The sequence below is a fragment of the Pteropus medius genome, unplaced genomic scaffold, assembly GCF_902729225.1.
Source record: "Pteropus medius unplaced genomic scaffold, Ma_sr-lr_union100, whole genome shotgun sequence".
NCBI classification, from domain to species: Eukaryota; Metazoa; Chordata; class Mammalia; order Chiroptera; family Pteropodidae; genus Pteropus; species Pteropus medius.
The window spans coordinates 17,262,368-17,281,064 of record NW_024351729.1 but is presented as its reverse complement, the minus strand read 5'-3'; positions in this window follow the sequence as shown (position 1 = coordinate 17,281,064).

Here is an 18,697-nt window from a genome sequence, read left to right as displayed (position 1 = left end):
ATTGTGGATTGGGCTGTTCAGCAAATTTGAGAAGGTAGGACAGATGAAACTATGCACATAGCATGCTTTTATTTTTTCACATTCAACACAAGATACCTGCCAGGGGTTCTATCAAAGACCCATAAATATTTTTCCTCTATCTTTTAGCATAATGTCTCCAGTAACAAGAATGATTTTGATTTTCAAATGACCTTTATATGAAAGATGATACAAGCATATGTATTTTGATTTTTTAAAAGATGGATTGCTCTATATTTCTACCCAGTTTCTCTTATAAGCTCTTTTGTAAGTTTTATAGTGGCTCAATTTGTGACCTTGGAAATTTTATTTGATTATAAAGCTAACCATCTTATATAGGGCTACTTTTAGTTTAACTTTTTATTAGTTATTATATAATAGGGCTGATAATGAGCTAATACAACCCAGCTGCTCTGGTTGGTTGGTGCCATGCCTTACCAGTTACTAAATATGCTAAATACCACCCTTGCTGCATATCCACCAACAGATATCTAAGAGACATTGAGTCCAGTAACTAAATAATGTTCCTTTCTATAGGTCTCTAAAAGTTCTGACACTCTATAGCTACACGCTTTAGCTCATATATTAAAATGCAAAACTGAAACATTTTTCAGTGATATCACAATCAGTTTGATCTCGGTATAAATTTGTGAAGAGAATTTTCAAAGAGGTGAAAACTATAAAGAAAATGACAATGTGTAGAAACAGTGTAGGTTAATATATAAAACTGAAAGAAAAAATATCTCACCCAGCATAGACTGCAGCCAAAGCTGAAATTCACAAGAATGCTAATGATCTCTGCTGGAGGTTTGGACAGCCATTTTTATCATATTTCCATGGAAACAGACTGCCAAAAGGGGTTAAGAGGATACAAAATAATCACCTAAGAAAGAAGCTCTAAAAACCTCATCATGATTTTGAATGATTATTTGAAGCTCCTAACCCCATCCATTTTTTTTTTTTTACTGATCTGAGGTCTATTCCCATGGAAACATGAGTGAGGATGGCAGCTTGAAATCTTAGGTTTTTGCTGAATTTTAAATAAACTGTGATTGAGCCATGAAAGGAGTCATTTTCCTAGATGGTTGATGGATTGTGACCAATAGATTCCAAGGAGTCTGTTTTTTTGTTTTTGGTTTTTGTTTTTTTTTTTTAAGTTAAAAAGAAAGAAAATATTTTGACTGCCTTGTGGATGAATGCTAAAAGATTAACACATTGATGGATTGCTATTGGCAGCACTTCAATAAATATCAAGCAAAAACACATCCTACTATTTTCATGAGTTATTTTAGAACATTAGAAGGATAGCACAATAACTGAAACTGGCAAAATTAATGGTGAATTTAGTATTTTAAATAGCCTGGTGTCATTTTAATGCAAATGTATGTACCTACTTTTCATACTTAGATTTTTAGGTCATCTATTATATGTGTAGATTATTATAAATACTTGAACAACATATCAAATCACAGTAAAAAAGGTTTGTAATTTGGACCTAAAGATTAAGTTGAAATTGCAAATTTTCTCAGGATTATTGTTAAAAGTCATATGTTTGGCATATGTCTTAGTCTGGGTTCTTCCAGAAGCAGACGCTGACCCTGAAACAAGGATTTGGGTAAAAGTTATTTATTTTGGAGGTGAAGGATTCATCAGTAGGAGAGTATGGAAAGGAGATAGGGAGGGTAGCCACTAAAGGCAGCTGCCATCGTGAGTGAATGGAACTTTTTTCTGTTAGAGAGACTTTGGCAGCCAGTATAGGATATACACCTCAGAGTTACCCTTCTCAAGGGTTAAGGGAGCTGATGTAAGAACTCCAGCTGCCAGTCATTGGTTGAGAGCTATTGGGAGAGAAGGACGTTTATTCTCTTGCATGTTCTACCTGCCGAGGGTGGCAAAACCAGTCTTAATTAGCATGAGCCATTTGGCAAAGAATGGCAGGTGGAAGTCAATCAGTATAACACTATGGTAGAGCATTCCAAGGACAACTTTCATTCTCAACGTCTACTTGCAACTGTGTTATCTAGTGTATGTGTGTATTTGTATTTCTATGCGTGTGTGTTCATGTGTTCTGTACCATTTTATAGAAGGGAAATAAAACTTCCAAAGACAATTGAAACTGCATATTCTTATTCAGCATTGAACATCACCCTCTCCCCTCCCAAAACTTTACACTCAGTGTAAAATATTCTAGATGCAATTACTGCTATTATTAGATTTATCAGATGTAACTGTGCTTTACTGGTTATTCTAATAAGTGATACAACTTAATACTCAAAACTCACTACATCTGATATTTCTATTGATATCCAAGGGCAAAGGAGAGGACATCTATATTTTCTTAGAATTTTTACCATAGGCAAAAATAAATAGGAAGTAATTTGTGTTCTAGTAAATGCTATCCTAAAAGCAAGAGAAGGAGAGAGAGTTTGGTCACAAGGCTGTTACCCAGCTCACCTGAATATATCTAATGGATTCATAATGACAATAATAGCATACTGCTAGTGAATAGCTAGTACATTCTTTATCCCCATAAAGGAAGATCACATTGAACAACATTAAAATGACTCTAAAGGTCGGTCCACTTTTATAAGAAGAATGCCTATATCTGTACACACTCTCATTTTTTATTTAAAATAATACCGTTTCATTGGGAAAATGCAAGAGCTTTGTTTGGTTTTGTCTTTTTTTTTTTTTAATTCATCAAATGGTACAGAGCACATACCTAAAAAATGACTCTGATGAAGGATTTTTGGAATTAGGGACCACAGTCTGTTCAAATCAGGCAGGCTCTTAAATTGCTCTGAGTTTCCACCACTGTTAGTTTGTTTTCCTGATATTTAAGTTCACTATCACTCAACATTACTATATTTGCCTAGGAAGGGTGTGTGTTTTTAATTTTTTTTAATTATTGTTTCCTTAAAAAATTAATCTTGGGATAAAAGAAGTTCTGTAATTATCCTAAGTTCCAGTGACAGATGAATAATAGTTCGGCTTAGTGTTTACCTGTATCTTCATGTTAGCTTTACTTTCCCACACCAAACCAACCACAGAGTTCACAGTAAGATGCTGCAAGGAAATGCATTGCAGATCACCCAACCTTACCGTGTAAATGATGACTTTCTCATTCAAAGAAGAATAACTTGTTGTCCTTACCTTATACAATAGGACATTTTATTTATCTTACACTACTGTCATTTTGCTATTTTCTGAAGAAATTTCCATGTGAATTGTGTTTATGTGTTTCTTTTTTCTATGTTGTATTTATGATAGTCAATGTCTTAAAAGGAGTTGTTCAGCTGGAACTGATGTCACATTAGCGATGTGAGATAAATAAAAGTTGTTGGTTAGAGTCTATATTTTTTTCCCAGATTATAGCAGACTTACAAAATGGTTTGAAAATAAATTTTGTTCTACAACATTATTTATACATTACAACTTTTCATGCATGTGGCTTCACATAGTTAATGGTACTTCTTAGCTAGATGCTGTGTCATACTAATAGTGAATTTTTTTGAATTTCATATAATTTAATCCAATTATATTTTTAGTCCTTAAAGATTTTACCCATTTACATACATGAATATACTTTATTTAAATGAGGTAAAAAACATATATATAAAAATTTTTAAGGTCCATGGCTTTGATGTCACAGGACTCTACACTGCTGATGTACTCATGAAAAGTCAGTTAACCAATGCTTTTTTTTCTTAAAATATATATAGGTACACTCATTAAGAAAAGTTTTGGATAATTACTTTGCTTTTAAAAATGAAATAATATCTTCAAAAAGAGAATCTATAAACTCCATTAGAAACAGAATTTATAGATTTTCAAATCTCTACTAAAAATAAAAGAAAAATTTCCCAGTAACTGAAGTAAATCACTTCTTTTATAGTTTATTTCATAGGCCCTTGTACAAACCCTGCTTGTTGTATAGACCTCAGTCAGAAATGCCATCACATCTGAAATCACTATATCAAACACCCACTTCTCCAATCTCATCATTCAGCCCCTCCAGTTCTTTTCTATAGTACCCGCTCGAGAAAAGTTTTACCTTCTTAAGTATCTCCCAGTCATTGATTCTTTCCTGTTTCTTTCTATCCCTTAGCTGCCACCTATCCTCACATCTCTCTGCAGCCAACTTATATTCATGGCCCGTCAGTTTAACCACATTCTTACAAAAATCTCCAACTCCCTAGCTTTTCAATAGTTAGCTGGCAGTACGCAATCCGAGAAATATTAAAATTTCTCAGTACCATGGTCTAGATCTCTTTTCAATCTACACATTTTCCTTAGATTGTCTCACTAGATTATGAAATTCCATCTTTAGTCTCTTTTATGAATCTGAGCTCATCTCCGTCCTTGATATCACCATGTTGAAATCTCAGGGTCATCTCAAGTTTAACACATTCAGAATGTACCTGTTCATCTTCTCTTCTAAATCTCTTTTACATTCAGTCTTATCCATTTAAATAATTTATATATCCATCCACCCTATTCATCTCTATCAGACATTATCCTTGAATGTCACACCCTCTCAAACTTTCAATTTCTACTTCCAATTCAGGAGTGAATGTTTTGCTTCAATGCCAGAAACATATTTGGAGAGCAGCCTCTTCTTTTTATATTCCGTTGCCACCACTCTAATCAAAGCCATCAATTTATTTAGTACAAATTTTGAGAATTTTTAATGCAAAGCTTGAAATGTGTTGCTTCTCTGAATAAAATCTTTCGGTTCCTTCGCTTAAGTAAATAGATTCTCTATTTTATAATACAAAGCTCGAATTTTGTTTTTTTCTCTGCATAAAAGCTTTCAGTGTCTTCATTTAAGTAAAATACTAGATCCTTGGCTTCCAGAGCTCCTAATTACTTTCCCAGTTTTCTTTTTTTCTCTTCACTAACTTTCTTTCCACTCCTCTTCCAAGCCAGTAAGTCAGTCAGTGCCTTAGCCTGGAGTGTCCTCCCCTAATTCCACCCAATAACTCTTAATTATCCTTATTTTCTCATTTTAAGTATACTTCCTCAAAGATCCCTTTTCTGACTCCTTAATCTAAATTTTAGTCTACAAACAATGCTCAGAAATTTCTTTTGTACATCTCTTATGACAGGTTATATTTATTTGTCCTAGTTTTTATTGCTGATTCCCGCCTATACCACTGGGTTGTAAGATTCCTGATGAAGAGACTGTCTGTTAACTCCACCACGGCATATCTAATGGCAAGTGCAATACAGGCACATAGTTAGGAAATAATAAATACCTGGTTAATTGACTGAATGGATTTATTTTTCTGTTTTTTAAAAGACTTTTATTGTTCTTCCTTTAAGACTTTTCTATTCCAGCCTTATTGATTCTGTAATATTTTTCCCCAACAGTCCTATCTTTGTTGGCGTATTGCATTTGGGTCATTTTCCTTAGGCATTTATATTGCTCATCCCTGATTTATTTCTACAAACTCGGTAGCTTTCTTGAATCCAGAGCACCAATATGTCACTGAGAAATAGGCCTTCTATGCTGACTCTGTAAATAAGAATCACCATACCCTCTGAAAGTCCTTTGGAGCTCACCGTAGAGCTGGACAACAATCACACTGAGCATGTATAGTTTCTGACTCCATTCTAAATGGTATTTGCCAATTATGATGACTTAGGGAAAAAAACTACTCCATTTGACTGTATCAGTAGGAAGAGTTGTTTATAATATGAAGACTGTTCATAAAATTCAGGGAGAAAACTTTTGCCCACAGAGCAGGCAAAGACTAGAACATAGAATTTCCAGACAATCAGCAAACAATTTTAAACTTACCAAGCCTTAATTTAGAAGATTTTTGTTAATGTTCTCTTTACAGATTTAAGAATACAAAATATTGTTTCTGCAGGAGGAGGGAACCATCTGAATAAAGTCCTGGTTTGCATTATGTGGCATAAAGTGATTTTAGTTATTCGTATATCAGTAATTTGGTTCAGGAAATGAAGGCTTAATGTGCTGTGATACTTAAAATAGTATCCACATGCATATGTATATATACTGCTAGAAATGGTATTCAAAAGGGACTATTTCACAAAGATATATCAACCTTTTTCTTATATAGTTTTCTCAAAATGATCAAAATAATTCCTCATTATACCTTGCACCACTGTCATATTACTAACAGGTTTGAGTCTACAATTTGCAAAGCATAGCCGGTCTAAAACTAAACAAATTGACAATACATCTGGTTGCATGAAAAGAATTTGTGAATAGAAACTCTGCCAGTATTGCCTCCATACTATTATCATCCTTAAGTTAACAGCCTTAGTGAAAGGATTCTCTGACATGGACAGTTGGAGATTCATTCACCCCAGATTGTTTAGTTTTAGCTAACATTTAGCAATAGGATTCAGTAATCCTGAATCACACATGGGGTGATTTCCATCTAGATTACAGATACTATGTAAACAGGGATGAATTTGGGTACTGTTTTGTTTGCACTAAACTCTCCCTTCCTTTTATTTAACTGCAAGAGCTAATCTATACAATAGACTGTGGTGGGTTTGGACAAAAACTAACTCAATGACAAAGCAAAACCAGAGTGGAAAGGAATCAGTCTAGCATGTCGTTCTTAATTATGTTCCACCATGAAATCGCTATTAATAGCAGACATATTTTTAAAACATATTTTCTAGAACCTAATATGTAAATTAAGGTATAAATTATAAATTATAAATTGAAGAAAGACGTCATTCTTTGCATCTAGACTGAAGCAAAGGAAAGCCTAAAGATGGGTACTCATATGCCTATTTTGTGAGGAGACTGAAGCTTACAGATAGTATTTAAATTATTTTTCTCTTTTTCGCAAAGCCAGTAAGGGAAGACAAAGCCTGAATGTGAGCAGAAAGGCCTCCAGTGCCAAAGTCTATTGGCTTCTCATACCATTACTCTGCCCGCTCCAAAAGATCACAGTACTCAGTGAGAGATAGTTGCTACAAGTCATAAACAAGTGTCAGTTCCTTTACAGAATTTTATTTCTTTTGAGATTTTTCTTCTGAGCATCTGAGGTGACCTGTTGCATTCATTGAATTCAAGCTTTGCTCAAGAGATATTCTTACCCTTCACAGCCCTGTTGATGATCTCATTATTTTCTTCTTATTATTGCTTCATATGACATTTTATGTCACTTATTCTTCTCATCAGATTAGAAAATTAAACCAAGTATGTATGACTTTCTACCAGACAAAAATCTAGACTAATCATTTGAATTATACAAACAAAAAGAATTATGTTGCATTGTATTGTATAAATAAATATATTAAACTCCTAATTACCACTTTGCATAAAAAGATTACCATATCTATACTTCTTTTAGTGTGTTAAAACGATAAGTTGTAATATGCATATTATCTAAACAGCTCAATTGTTTGTTGTTGTTTTCCCCAGTAAGGAAAAAAATATCAAGATATTCTTTTGAACATTTCTAAATGCTGCAGCAGGTCCTAAGCAGCCATGTTTTTGGTGCACATAGCTTAGAGCTTAAGTGTTGAATAGCATAATGTAATTAGAAAATAAGAATGAGACACTTTGAGGTTGTAAAATTACGGACAAATTTCTCACAGAAAATAAGCAATCAGTGAGTGCTCTTTATCTCAGAACTAAAAATATGAGCATTTTCTACAATGATCCTCACCGCTGCACTTTTATCTAGGGTTTCGATCCACTTACAAATTTAATCTAACCTCTCTGAACCTAAATGCTCCATTATCTGTTAGAAAATAATTAGAAGCTATAAGCATAAGTCTGCCTACATGGAGTTCCTTGGGAGTCTCTAAGCTCATTGAAGCGAGGAGTTTGACGGATACTTGTCAACTGATATTGGACCAACAGCTAATAATAGCAGGAAATGCTGCTTAGCTAGGTGAGAAAGCTAACTGGGGGAAAATAAAAATAAAACATTTGGGATTTATGGTCAGAAATAAATTTCCCTTTTTCGTTTGTTTCCTGGTAAGAAAATGGCCAAGGGAACCAGTTATTTTTTTACTTTTTTTTTTTTTGACAACTTTTAATTAAGATCTAGGGCCCACTTGATTTTAGCCATATTCATTGCAATTTGCGTGTATCTCCCACAAAAAAATTTTAGTGAATCAGGATTATGTTTGGTATAATGCGTACAAATAATAGGTGAATATAACCAGTAAATTAAAAATTGTCAGCTCTAGCAAGCATGTAGCAAATTAACCATAGGAAGCATGTGTAAGCTTTTTGGGAGAATTGCAAACACAAGGGGTTTGATTATAAAACCAGAAAAAGTTTTTTTTTCTCTTGTGATTAAAGCGATGAGCCAAGTTCCTTTAAAATGAAAAATAAATTAATTTCAAAATGTGGAACACTCATTCACTTAATGAAAATGTTACTATATTCTCACTAAAGAAAAAGTATTTTATTCTTTTTTAGAGAGATGCTTTAAAATATAATATTCTCTAATTTTTCATATAATGTTGATTTAAAAAGTGAGTTTCAACCTATGTTACTCTCTTGTCTAATTTTCTACTAAATTTATAATCCATGTACTAAGGAATAACACCTAATACCTGTGTGTTATGTCTGTTATTTTTGCATCCCCAACAAGGTTGTCAATGTCTTTTGGTTAATAGCTGCTTCACATGTTGTCACACATACAATATCACAAATATACTGAGTAGTAAGTTTTCAGTAAATATTCGTTTTTAGTTTAGAAAGATATGTAAAATAAATTTACTTCATTTATTTTTTCATTAGACTTATAGAGTTCTTACTATGTGCAAAGACTCATACTATCTATATACTCTAAGACTTATCACATAATGAGGATGACATAGCCTTCACCTTGGTGAGATCTGTCTAGGATCATACTAAATCAATAACAAAACATTTCATCAGGTTGGAAAAGAGAAAGTATGATAGGAGATTAGTAGAAGAAAATAGTATCATTAACGTTGGCTTTAGGAGTCTTTTAAATTCTTCACAAGTTTAGGAATACCAAAAATTGTTTGGTCCTCAATTTATATTTGTATGCATTTATCTAAAATAAGTGCATTATGTGTAATAAGTTAGCCTGTTTCAGTTTGTCTATTCTTATTTATTTTGCCACATATCTATATGTATATATGTATATGTATGTATATACACACATATGTACATATTTTTTAAACATCTTATGTGTGTGGTGTTTGTTTATTTTTTGGAATCTGCTTTAAGTAAGGAGAAGATAGATGAATATACAACAATTTTTCTGTAACTTATTTAACATTAACTCCCTCAAAGTATGATACTAAAGTTTAATACTGTTCTCAAATGTTGGAACATCAGCACTTATTTTAAATGTTGAAACCTCTTGTTTCAAATATATTTATTTAAAAATATTTATGAATATTCTATGTCTACTTTATATAAAAGCAAGAACTTGTTTCTATTTTAATGTAATTATTCCTTATGGGGTTAATTTATTAAGAATTTCTGGCTTTAAATGCTCACCCCAAAGAGTGTCATTAATTTTCTCCTTTATTATTGCGTTATAAATATAAACATTTTGTAAAGCTCTGTTCTTTTTCTCACTGTAAATGCAAAACACTCAAATACTGTCTGCGATAATATTTTTAGTTTAGCTTTATATTTGTGAGAGCTATGAATAGTATCAATAGGTTCATTGAAGATAAATCAACTCTTCTGCTTGGTAATCTAATTGTCATTGTAAGTAACTGCCTATAGAAAAAAATAGTGCCATTTCTAAGCAACATATTTTTTCTCCTCATTTGGGTTATATTATCTGATAATATCTACATATCTCTTTAGTAATATTTTTTTAATACAGTAAATCTGTTCTTAAGTACTTCACGGACATTTATAACTGTTAAAGAAATAACATTCCTATTTACAAATGGGTATTAAGATATTTATTAACAGTTTAGATATAATCGTACTGGCAGATATTTCTAACAGAAAATAAATTAAAGGACTTTCCTAATAAGGCATAAAATCTTTCCACTGCACTTGAAATGAACAGAATTGTTATCAATTTAATGCTTCATCTCTTGTCCAGAGGAACCTGCCACCACTATCTGCATCTAAAATTATGAATTTGAACTTATAGGTGACTTCATTAAGACTCTTTTAAAAGAACAATTCTATTTTTTTATTTTGATATTTTAATGAGAATTTTGTAAATACTAATTAGGAAACTTTAATGTAGAGGAAATACTGAATTTAGAATCTTAATTTAGATCTTGGTCTAAATTCTAGTTCTACTATCTACTATGTGGAAGTCCAGCGGGCAACCCCACTAATCTGTTTTTGCACAGCGAAGTAATAAAAGCTGGCTAATCAAGTGTTTTTGAAGATACTAAAAATTATATTTTATCAACTGTAAATTATTATATAGATATAAAATAGTGTTTTTATGATTCTGGCAGGAATAAATATAATAATAAATTAATAATTATTTGTATAAAAATATCCATTATCTGTTAAATCATACGAACTCAAGATATAATAAGAAAATAGCCTCAATTAATTTTGAATCTTTTGAGTGATGTTTCTTTCGGGATGGCACATTTTTGAACTAAGAATAAACTGGGAATAATGAAATCAATTCCAATGACTATAGATCTCTTAAGAGGAAATCAATTCTAGGACATGTATCAAGACTTTAGTTAACTTCAGGAGGTTAGAACTACAGTAGGGCGTATGTTGCAGTGAGATGGTAGTGGGTGAGAATTCTTATATTTTCCTAATGTTCACCTAAAATTACTATAAAGTCTGAAAAGACCCCCATCTCCAGGTGTTTTTCTATAGCCTTCTTTTCCATAATCTTCTTTTCCATAGTTTTTTTTGTTTTGTTTTGTTTTGTTTGTAGCTAGAACAATTTACCCCTTCTAAATATGAATGAAGTACAGAACATTTTTCCAGGAAATTTAATATTTATCTCATTATAAGGCTCATGTATCATTGCCCATTTTTAATCAATACATTATTTTCTCTGTTTAGATTTAGAGTTCGATTAGCTTGAACTTCTTAAAACAATAACAGAAAAGCAAAATAGAAACAATTTATCTAAAAATTAGTTAACTGTGATCCAAATGTGTTGAATAAGTTGTCTCCCATTTATCATGATAATAAAGCAACAAAGACCATCCAGCTTTAAAGTATACTTTAGCACGGAGACTTGCATAATTAATGCCAACTTTTCACAATAAGAAAATGAAAGCCTATGCTTAAGAACTTCCTATTATTGAAGAATTTTCTCTGCATGTCTCCTATTACCATTAGCAATTCAAATAGATACAGTGATGTTCAATTTCTAAAGGGTAATGTATATGCCAGGTTCTTATTATGTGGATGGTAAATGAAGGTTTTAAGGAATCTGTTAATAATACAAGATATTATTTTCAACGCCTTAAATGAAATGTATTCCTAACAGGCCACTGTTAGTTCAAGGTTAATAGTCAGCCAATCAAGACTTGATGAAAGACAGTTCTGATATTTAAGTCAACCAAGCAGTCTGCTTAAAAATATGCATTTGCCAGCTAAGCCATTTTTGAAGCATGATCTTATGTTATCTAACTGTCCTTTTGGTGATGAGATATTGCACTACAAGGTCTTTTTGTGCTGTGAAGTTGATAGGGCTGAATGGGAACATTGGAATAAACCTAAACTATTTGACTTACAAATCAGCATTAGAGCATAAAGTATTCGGGGACAAGGGACCTTGGCAGATTACTAAGTGATATTTATCATTTGTATTTCTCCTTCTCAAAAGTGCTTACATTTAGGAACATGTCGGTATTTGATAGGAAATAGTGGACTAATTTCAAGATAAAATATACTTGTAAGTAAGAACAAAATGAGTTTCACCAGTTAGAGAGTCATATGACACAAACAACCAAAAACTGGTAAAAGCAGGATTAAGGTTTAGAGAAAGCCCATGACCCACTATGAGCACATAAGCTGACCCTCAAATCATGTTTCTTTCTCTCAGGGTGTGGCTTACTATATAAAGCTTTACTGAGAGTAATACTATATTGCCATTTTATTTCTGATAACTGGCATTTTTTAATTTGCCATTGCAACATTAATTGACCTATGTATTAGACTATGAGACTCAATCTGCAGTTTGTCAAGGAGAAACATAAAATGTTATAAACTAACAGATAGTTTGAGGAAGAAGAGTTTCTTTATAAACATGAGACTCGGTAATACTTCAATCGAAAAAGTAATTTAAATACACCCACTTGAACAATCATGGCAGTCTGGTGGGAGCCAAATAGAAGGAATACAGCTATGACTCAGGGATGACCTAAGATGAGGAAGTTAAAGGCTTAAAGGTTCCACAGAGAGACTTTCCTCATCTCAGTTTCTACCCAAATTGTGTGAAGTACCCCCAGGAGCACCTAGTCCAGAGAGCAGGGTTTGAGAAAAAATGGGCCTATTTTGGGAGTATGCCTATCCCTGGATCCAAGAGAGGGTAGAGCCCTTTTCTTCAAAAGCCCCACTGATGGCCCAGAGATTTTACTGTGTACATTGAATAAACACAAAGATTCATAAGGGGAGTAGGGAATAGAGGCAACCTAATAGGTGACTGCTAAAAACAGTTTATACTTTTGGTTCAACGAAAAAGATGTGAAGAAATTTTTATTTACTGCATAGCCTCATTTTTCTCTTTTTTCTTCCATTTTTTTCTTTTTGTTTTCTCTTTTATTGTAATCATTTACTTTCCTTTCCGTAAGGGAAAGTTTTAATGAGATTTTTTCCTCAAATTTTTAATCAAAGTAGTGTGCATAGGTAGAAATTTATGTACATATATAATATCTATATAAATATATAAATATAAATATATATTCACCCAATATATATATATAAAATACATAGCACTACAAGCTTATAATAAAAAAAAAAAATAGCCTCTTGCCCTACTAACTGCCCACCTAGGTCTTGCTTTCACAAGATAACTTTGTTAGCTATTTCTCCTGTTAGTTACTGCCATATTTTTTTTAAATATGCTTATATTTCCATTTCTTGGTGTATCACTTTTACATATAATCTATTGACTTTCTAACATGAAAAATGAAGATTCAGCATTCTTATATCCTTTTTTCACTCATATTTTCTATATATTTGCATCATCATTACAAATTATATTGATAATTCATTTTTTCAGAATTATTACAGTGAAAGTTTTCTGACTGTTGATAATTATTTCACTAAGATACTTTTTTTCTAAGCATTCTATATCCCTATACCTAATTCTTTCCTTATGAAAATAATTTTATTTTTCTCAAAGTCAAATACTTCAGCAAAACTATGTTTCTTTTATTTTTCTCTCTTTTCTTAAGAATTCTACTCTAATGATCCAATATGGACTGGTAGATTCCACAACCCAACTATAATCCTGTGTCCTCTCCTCTACATCATCTAGACTCTCCCTTTGCTTCCTAGCTCAGTTAGATCCTTTAGCTCCTACATACCATATCTTCCTCCTTCTTGGTTTAGTATTTCATTTTAGAATTTCCTATAAAGAATTACTAAAAATGATAAAAAGGGTAACTATAAGATATAAGGAAACTCTGTACAGTACCCTAGGAGTAAAGGAAAATACCCGAGGAAGGATAAACTTGGAGGGATTCAGACTTTGTTTCAGAAGACGTCGTTTGGCCAATGGGTAGTAGAGAAGTTCCCTTGTTTAGTGAGGCTGTTGCTGCTCTGGAGTTTGACATCCTCTAGAGGGCGGGCTGGGGAGCAGGTGGTCAGCAACTTGTGGCACGAGTGGACTTGAGATGGGAGTCTGCGTATGGGCAGGGTTTGAGGAAAGACTTGCAGAAGGAATGACTACTCAGTGTGTGACGCAGACAGCTGTGTGCTAAGGGAGTACAGACAGATGGCTGCATGCAAACTGAATGGGGTCTTGCTGATGGAGTCCAAGCAGAGCAATGAGTGCAGGCTATATGGGTGCTTACTGAGAGAGTCCGATCATCTATACAGAAAGGGAGACTGCAGAGCAGGTAGTCAGTGCGGGACTCTGGTTTTCACGTCAAGGAGACTATGGAAAAGTTATTACCATCCCCAAGGCTTCAAAGTCATGGAGGACCAACTGGGTCTTGAGCCCATGGCTGGGTTGGCTCTATTGAATGTCCTCACATCCATGCTACTGACTTCTCCCCACATACCCCAACACCTGCACACCCGATCCCTCCTAACGTGTGCTAGAAATTGCAGGAAACCTTTTCCTTTTGCAGTGTCTCTCCAGCTGCCGCAACTTAAAAGTTTAATATTATGCTCACTTTATCCTCTGTTATTTATCACAGAGGATACATCAAAAGGTACATTTGTGGATGAGAGGTAGTAAATTGATAATTGACACAATATCCTCACTCTAATAGTTTTCCAGAAAAAGAGTGCATGGTAAGGGTAATTTTTTTTTGAAAATTTACAAAAGAATTTTTTGAAAGTTCTTAAGATTTTCTTGACTTATTCTTCCCAGTTCTTTTTTAAAATGTCACATATCATAGTTATAATATTAATTTTTTTTGTTTGTGTCTCACCATTATTTTTTTAAATACACACTCTTGGTGGAAGAATGTAATATATTTTCTCATCTGTCTTAGGGTACTAATCTTTTTTAATGTTTTCTTCTATTTCCTAAATTGTTTCTTCCTTCTGAGTTCTTCTTTTCTTTCTGTGTGTTTGAATGGGCTCTGGTTATGGAACTAAAGGTTTTCCACAAATATCTGGTGTCTTAACTCATTCGAGCTTTTATAACAGAATACCATAGACTGAGTGGCTTATAAACATCAGAAATGTATTTCCCACAATTTCAGAGACTGAAAAGTCCAAGATCAAGGCATCAGCCAATTTGTTGTCTGATAAGAGCTTGGTCCCTGTTCAGAGACAGGTGTTTTCTTATGTCCTCATATGGAGATCTCTCGAAAGTTTCTTACAAGGGCACTAATCTTATTCATGAGAGCTCTGCCCTCATGACCTAATCACCTACCAAAGACCCCACACCTAATACCTAATATTGCCTTAGGGATTACTATTTCAACATAGCAATATTGGGGGACGCAAACATTCAGTAGATAATTGCAAGTAATTTTGGTCACTATGTAGACCTAAAAAAAAAAACCTTCCTTTCTTCAGTCTCTACTGTACCTAGTGCCTCAAAATGTAACACTTTTTTGGTTCAGTTTCTCCTTTTAAAAATATCTAGTTTCTTGCTAGGAGGAACAGTCACCTGCTACTCTGAATAAGGAGAATATCAGAGTCTAATTCTTCTTCATGTAGATTTTAACTATTATTCCTGTTTTCAGTACCATCTTTTACCTTCACCATGTGCGGTATTAAATGTCTCTAGTTTTTATAACCTTTTTAGTTTCTGCTGAATTAATTGGCTTTTATGTTCTTTGCAGCCCCGCTGTAGGCACTTCTCATTTTCCTCTCTTAGTTTTCCTACCACCATTTCCTTGATTTTCTTTTTTTTACTTTTTTTTACTTGTTATTACCTTCTCTGTCATTCTCTTTGTCTTTTGGACTTGTATCTTTTCACTGTCTTCACTCCTATTGTAGTGGAATTGGGAAGGAGCAGAGAAAATGCCTGTACTTGACCTGTCATACTAAACTAGAAGTCCTATAAGGAATATAGATCTAAAAATTACATAAGCCTTTCTTTGAACTTTGTTTTTTTAAATAGGTTTTGTTAAAGTATAATGAAAGAATATGTACCCTCTAATTTCATCCATATAATAACTTCAAACCATTTTGGAGAAATCTTCCCTCATAAGTAACAGCATTAGATGTTTTTTAAAAATTAATTATTGCTCATCGAGAATGAGAGGGAGCTTTAAGCATATGATCTTGTCATCCATACATGGAAACAAGACCAGAAGCATCTATATTAAGAAATGACAGTTTAACATTGTGCCTAAGGTAGTCAATGGAGAAAGAACTAAGAAAATAGCTGTTATATTACAGTTAAAAATAAAGTTCTTCTTTGGGTATCCTCAGAGGTTAAATTGTTGAAATATTGAAACCAATTTAGCTAAGAGTTATCCTCTTTGATTTAAGTATAAGAAAAACTTTATAGGAAATAATATGTCCAATCTCATGTCTAAGATTGGAAGTTGGCAGTGTCCCTGCTAACCCTAGTTTTACTATCACCAGAAATATTTATGATGCCCATTGTTTTCATAGATTATGGAGTTATAAAGATCACCAAGGTGAAAGAAGACATTTCACAACTGTATGACTCTTGGAAAAAGAAATATAAATGTTAACACACCAAATTTTGGGGTTTGAGAGTTGGAAAAAAAAAAAGAACGAGTTATTATTTTTTTGTGAGTCTGGTAGCTCAAAGACTATTTCCTTAACAAAGGACTGAACATGACTGAAATTAGCATGGTTAGTCATATTTTTATATTTTTATGATATTTTCTTTGTAGGCAGAATTAAAAAGTGCTTAAAGCAGCAGTTCATGTTCTTATTTTTATTTTATTTTTTTAGTACAGAGATTCCTTTGGAAAAAAAGTGATGAAAGCTATGGACTTTTTGTTCGGAAAAAATGGCACATATATGCATATCTAATCATGATTTTTATTTATTATCAGAGGATTTGTAATCCCTTTTAAGTGTAGATGCATAGTCAAGAGTCACTGGTTTGATGTCTATTCTTAAATCCCAGTGTTGTTTTGTTAATATAATCTTAAAGGAAATTTAGGGGTCAATACCTTCGCTTAGACTGCCCAAGAGACTACTCTAAGTCATTGCTGTTTGAATGATGACAGCGTATTAGGACTAGTGCCAAGGTCTTCGTGTATCTTACCTTGTATAATCTCATAACAATCTAGAAAATAAGTTTTCTACAATGAAGAAGCTGAAATTCTGAGAAGGAGGATAAATGGCACAAATTTTCACAGCTGGTATGTCATGAGACTGGATTCAAATTTATGACTTGACTCAAGAAATATCTCTTTCTGCCAGGTTATAATGTCCAAATTGTTGAATACCTTTTGTGAGAATAAAATTTGGGCCTTAGAATCTATTTTATGTATCGTAACAAAATATTTGGATAGCAGGAATTCACTTCAGTCTTGGAGAATATGGGTAATCTAAAAAATAGTGGTTAACACTAACTGAGTTGGAAAGAATGTCCAGTTTCTCTTTTATTAGTACATGATGTATTTTTGTATAAGCGCAAATTTTCACTTTACTAGGAGAATTTTAAAAATAAATAAAACATAGGTAAAATTAACTTGAGGCTATACAAGAAAAATAAACATGGTACTTATGGTAAAAATATTTCAGTCTAAGATGAAAAATAAAATAGATTTCCCAGATGTTTGTCCCAGACTTTGCTTCTGAATTTTAGATCAGAATATCTAACTGCTTACTAATTAAAACAACATGAGAGATTCTTAGGCACTCATTTCAGCATGCCCCAAAATGACCTGTTCTTCATTCCTAAACTTGACTTCTTTTTCCTGTGTTCCATATTAATGAGTGGTGACACCACTCTCCATGACCCAAGCATCTCCAACTCGCCTCTATTTCTCATTCCAACACCAAGTTGTAAAGAAATGTTCTGTTTGAACTCTCCCTAATCTTCCCATTTCCAGGCTTAATTTTTTCTAGTCCAAGCCTTGCCATCCTGCCAGAAAGGTCCTTGGAACATAAAGCTAATGATTTAGCTGCAGTGTACTTGTCTAGAATTTTGATATAAGAGATTATAGAAGCATCGATCCTTTTGTAAGGGATTGGAGAATAGTAGGGGAACATTGAGAAATGCATAGTCTAGCACTCTAGTCTGTCTTGGTAGTCAGTATTCATAACATAAAGGCTCGTAGGGAGTATGCCAGTAGCACTAATGCCTTATATCTACAAACTAGAGGTTTCCAGGAGCCATCAGATGGCTCTAGCTAAAGATTCCTCCAGTTTCTCACAGGCATACAAAACTGCTACTATAGTTGAATTACTCTTTTCCCTAGTTTTACAACATTCTGATTATGATCTAACATTAATGAAATATAAGATCGTCTCATCAAACGATAACATTATAAGAAGAGATAAACTTTTTATTTGGGTAGATTCCATTTAATCCTAAAAAGTTGAACTCTAGATTGTAATATCCATTGATGAAATTAATTTAGCAATTGATCACTTTTAAGTGACAGGTTTACTAAGCACATTAAAGGTCAAAAAACAAAACTTTAAGTGATTATTTGTGAAATAATCCCTTCGTCTTCTTACCATTTTGATAATGTAGTTTTTAACTGAATATAGTTCTAATGAAGATGAATATGTAAAAGAAAAATTTGAATTGTGGATTTTTTTCTGTAATATTATATAATACAGTCAGTTTGCCTTGAAAATGAGAATGTAACCATACTCTATAGTAACTTTCTTTGAATTACCATTTTGTTATATTACAAAAATTCTTTAACCCTCAAAATTTACTCAATACATTACTGGACAACTGTGTTTCAAGGATGGAAAGCATTATTCTACCAATTAGTTGTATATATGGAGATTGAAAAGAATGTGTACAAATAACATATAACAGATAGTGTACAAATGCATCATTTATTTTATTCTGATTATAAATAAGTATTGAAAAAATGCAAAAATATTAATTAAAAGATGATAAATATCCTAATTAAATTCAGGGACTACTATCAAAGATTCTAT